This window comes from Odocoileus virginianus, unplaced genomic scaffold (genome assembly GCF_023699985.2).
Source record: "Odocoileus virginianus isolate 20LAN1187 ecotype Illinois unplaced genomic scaffold, Ovbor_1.2 Unplaced_Scaffold_35, whole genome shotgun sequence".
Taxonomy (NCBI): Eukaryota; Metazoa; Chordata; class Mammalia; order Artiodactyla; family Cervidae; genus Odocoileus; species Odocoileus virginianus.
The window spans coordinates 10,220-15,256 of record NW_027224297.1 but is presented as its reverse complement, the minus strand read 5'-3'; positions in this window follow the sequence as shown (position 1 = coordinate 15,256).

The following is a 5,037-nucleotide window of genomic DNA, read 5'->3' as shown; positions in this document are numbered from 1 at the left end:
CTTACTTAGTAGTAAAATCTCAGTAATTGCAGCACCTGTGTTTTAGAGCACACTCTCAGCAATGGTGGAAAGTGTATTCCTGACTTCTAGAATACTGGTTGTCAATGTGTAACAATTTGAAACACACCTGCTTAGAGTCAGGCTCAGTAGTGGTAGGCCATATACTCTAGAGTGATGTTCAGTAACTGTGGCATACATACTGTCGAGCCAGATTTCAGTAGCAATAAGATGCATTCTCCAGAATGAAACTCAGTACTTACAGTATGTATTGTAGACTATGGTCTTACTAGTTGTGTCATGATAGCTTCAGAGCCGAGAATCAGGATTGACAGTATATGTGCTATAAAACATCAGTTCAGGCATGTTCCTGAGGGTCAGCTCACTGATTTCAATTCTGTTGATCTAAATTATGGGGTTGATCTAAATCATAGTGGCAATGCACATACTCCAGATATCAAGGACAGTATTTGGGGCATGCCAGCTTTAGAGTACAGGTTCAGTGCTGTGGGAATTTGCCACAGAATGCAAGCTCAGCAGTGGAAGAACTCATGGTCCACAATGCAAACTGAGCATTTCTAGTCCTTCTGTACAGTACAGGCTCAGAAGTCATGGGAAGTGTCTTTTTTTTTTTTCCATTTATTTTTATTAGTTGGAGGCTAATTACTTTACATCATTGCAGTAGTTTTTGTCATACATTGAAATGAATTAGCCATGGATTTACATGTATTCCCCATCCCGGTCCCCCCTCCCACCTCCCTCTCCACCCGATCCCTCTGGGTCTTCCCAGTGCACCAGGCCCGAGCACTTGTCTCATGCACCCAACCTGGGCTGGTGATCTGTTTCACCCTAGATAATATACATGTTTCGATGCTGTTCTCTTGAAACATCCCACCCTCGCCTTCTCCCAGAGCCCACAAGTCTGTTCTATACATCTGAGTCTCTTTTTCTGTTTTGCATATAGGGTTATCGTTACCATCTTTCTAAATTCCATATATATGTGTTAGTATACTGTAATGGTGTTTATCTTTCTGGCTTACTTCGCTCTGTATAATGGGCTCCATTTTCTTTTTGGTTGCTGTTGTTGTTGTTGTTGTTGATTTATTTATTTTTTTTACTTGATCTGTATTTTTTTTCCCATTTATTTTTATTAGTTGGAGGCTAATTACTTTACATCATTACAGTAGTTTTTGTCATACATTGAAATGAATTAGCCATGGATTTACATGTATTCCCCATCCCGGTCCCCCCTCCCACCTCCCTCTCCACCCAATCCCTCTGGGTCTTCCCAGTGCACCAGGCCCGAGCACTTGTCTCATGTACCCAACCTGGGCTGGTGATCTGTTTCACCCTAGATAATATACATGTTTCAATGCTGTTCTCTTGAAACATCCCACCCTTGCCTTTTCCCAGAGTCCACAAGTCTGTTCTATACATCTGAGTCTCTTTTTCTGTTTTGCATATAGGGTTATCGTTACCATCTTTCTAAAGTCCATATATATGTGTTAGTATACTGTAGTGGTCTTTATCTTTCTGGCTTACTTCGCTCTGTATAATGGGCTCCATTTTCATCCATCTCATTAGAACTGATTCAAATGAATTCTTTTTAATGGCTGAGTAATATTCCATGGTGTATATGTACCACAGCTTCCTCATCCATTCGTCTGTTAATGGGCATCTAGGTTGCTTCCATGTCCTGGCTATTATAAACAGTGCTGCGATGAACATTGGGGTGCACGTGTCTCTTTCAGATCTGGTTTCCTTGGTGTGTATGCCCAGAAGTGGGATTGCTGGGTCATATGGCAGTTCTATTTCCAGCTTTTTAAGAAATCTCCACACTGTTTTCCATAGTGGCTGTACTAGTTTGCATTCCCACCAACAGTGTAAGAGGGTTCTCTTTTCTGCACACCCTCTCCAGCATTTATTGCTTGTAGACTTTTGGATAGCAGCCATCCTGACTGGTGTATAATGGTACCTCATTGTGGTTTTGATTTGCATTTCTCTGATAATGAGTGATGTTAAGCATCTTTTCATGTGTTTGTTAGCCATCTTCATGTCTTCTTTGGAGAAGTGTCTTTTATAATGCAGGTTCAGTAGTTGCCGGATACATCTTTCTGAGTGCCAGCTAAGTAGTTTCAGCATGCTTCTTCTAAAGTGTAAGTATACTAGTGACAGGAGGCATGTTCCAGAGTGTGAGGTCAGTAGTTTCAGCACTTGTACTCTACTAAGACTCAGTGTGGGTCACAGGGTTCAGATTGCCATCTCGGTTTCGGCACATCTGCTCTAAAGGCTGAGTTCAGTGACAGTGGAAAACATGCTTTAGAATGCAAACTTAAGAGATGTGCATATATGCTTTAAAGTATGAGCTCTGTACTTTGGGCATGCCTACCCTGAATCATGTCTCTGAACATGTAGGTGTATATTCTACATGGCGGGTTCAGTGACAGTGAGATGCATGCTCCAGAATGCAAGCTAAGCTAAGTAGATACGGCTTCCTGCTGGGGTCATAGTGGCAGAATGCATGCTTCATAGATTCATCTCATGAGCTGTGGCACACTAGCTCAAGAGTACAGGCTTCAATAGTTTAGAGACATGGACTCTTGCCTTTCTCAGTGATCAATGCAAAGAAAGAGAGGTAGACAACAGGAGGGGAAAGACTAGAGATCTCTTCAAGAAAATTAGACATACCAACGGAACACTTCATACAAATATAAAGGACACAATGGTATGGACCTAGCAGAAGCAGAAGATATTAAATTAGATAGCAAGAATACACAGAAGAAATGTACAGAAAACAAACAAACAAACAAAAACCACAAAAAAAACTTCATGACCCAGATTACCACAATGGTGTGATCACACAAGAGGCAGACATCCTGGAATGTGAAACCAAGCCAGCCTTATGAAGCATCAGTACAAACAAAGCTAGTGGAGGTGATGGAATTCCAGTTGAGCTATTTCAAATCCTCAAAGATGATGCTGTGAAAGTGCCACATGCAACAATGCCAGCAAATTCAGAAAACTCAGCGCTGGCCACAGGACTGGAAAAGCTCAGTTTTCATTCCAATCCCAATGGAAAGCAATGCCAAGGAATGTTCAAAGTATCATACAATTGCATTCATCTCAAAACCTAGTAAAGTAATGTTCAAAATTTTCCAAGCCAGGCTTCAACAGTACATGAACCATGAACTTCCAGATGTTCAAGCTGAATTTAGAAAAGGCAGAGGAACCAGAGATCAAATTGCCAACATCTGTTGGATCATAGAAAAAGCAAGAGAGTTCCAGAAAAACATCTACTTCTGGTTAATTGACTACAGCAATGCCTTTGAATCTGTGCATGACAACAAACTGTAGAAAATTCCTTAGTGAGATGGGAATACCAGATCACCTTGCCTGTTTTCTGAAAAATCTCTATGCAGATGAAGAAGCAACAGTTAGAACTGTACATGGAACAAGTGACTGGTTACAAGTTGAGAAAGGATTATGTCAAGGCTGTGTATTGTCTCCCTACTTATTTAACTTATACGCAGAGTACCTCAGGCAAAATGCCAGGCTAGATAAAGCACAAACTAGAATCAAGATTGCTTGGAGAAATATCAATAAAATCATATATGCAGCTGACATAACCCTTATGGCAGAAAGTGAAGAAGAACTAAAGAGCTTCTTAGGAAAGTGAAAGAGGAGAGTGAAAAAAGTCAGCTTAAAACTCAACATTCAGAAAGCAAAGATCATGGCATCTGGTCCCATCAGTTCAGTTCAGCTCAATTCAGTCGCTCAGTCATGCCTGACTCTTTGCGACCCCATGAACTGCAGCACGCCAGGCCTCCCTGTCCATCACCAACTCCCAGAGTCCACCCAAACCCATGTCCATCGAGTCGGTGATGCCATCCAACCATCTCATCCTCTGTTGTCCCCTTCTCCTCCTGCCCTCAATCTTTCCCAGCATCACTTCATGGCAAATAGATGGGGAAACAGTAGAAACCAAGACTTTACTTTCTTGGGCTTCAAAATCATTGCAGATGGTGACTGCAGCCATGAAATTAAAAGACTTTCACTCTTTGGAAGAAAAGCTATGACCAACATAGACAGCATATTAAAAAGCAGAGGTGTTACTTTGCCAACAAAGGTCCATTTAGTCGAGGTTATGGTTTTTCCAGTAGTCATGTATGGATGTGAGAGGTGGACTATTAAGAAAGCTGAGTGCTGAAGAAATGATGTTTTTGAGCTGTGGTGTTGGAAAAGACTCTTAAGAGTCCTTTGGACAGCAAGGAGATCAAACCAGCCAATCCTAAAGGAAATCAGTCCTGAATATTCATTGGAAAGACTGATATTGAAGCTGAAGCTCCAATACTTTGGCCACATAATGGGAAGAGCTGACTCACTGGAAAAGAGCCTGATGCTGGGAAAGATTGAAGGCAGGATGAGACTGTTGGATGGGATCCCCAACTTGAGGAAGAGAGTTTGAGCCAGCTCCTGGATCTGGTGATGAAGAGGGAAAACTGGTGTTCTGCAGCCTCTGGGCTCACAGAGTTGGACACAAGTAAGTGATTGATCTGGACTGTGCTGTTACTAGAACATGGGCTCTGTAGAAGATTGAATCATGCAGTTAAAATTCATATTCAAGAGGTGATATTCATGATCAGTAGTTTAAGACCACTACTTTCATCACGAGTACAGGCTCAGTTGTGCCAAGTTATACTGCAGAGTGCAAGTTCATTAGTTGTTTCAGCACACCTTATCAATGGTGTGAGAACATTAGGGATGTGCATTTTGTGTAAGACAGTAAGCTAATTACATGTGGCATGCCAGTTTTGTACCACAGGTGCAGTAGTGAGGCACACTTGCCCTAGAGGGCAATTTCCATAGTCCAGAAATTCAGGATCCTGAGTACAATATCGTGAATTGCAGCAGGCATGTTTGTGAGGATGTGGGCTAAGTAGTGACAGATTATATTCCCAGGAACACAGGAACAGTAGTGGTGGGATATACGCTCCACATATTGTCAACATTTGTAGCAAGGTTGGTTTGAAATGAGGACAC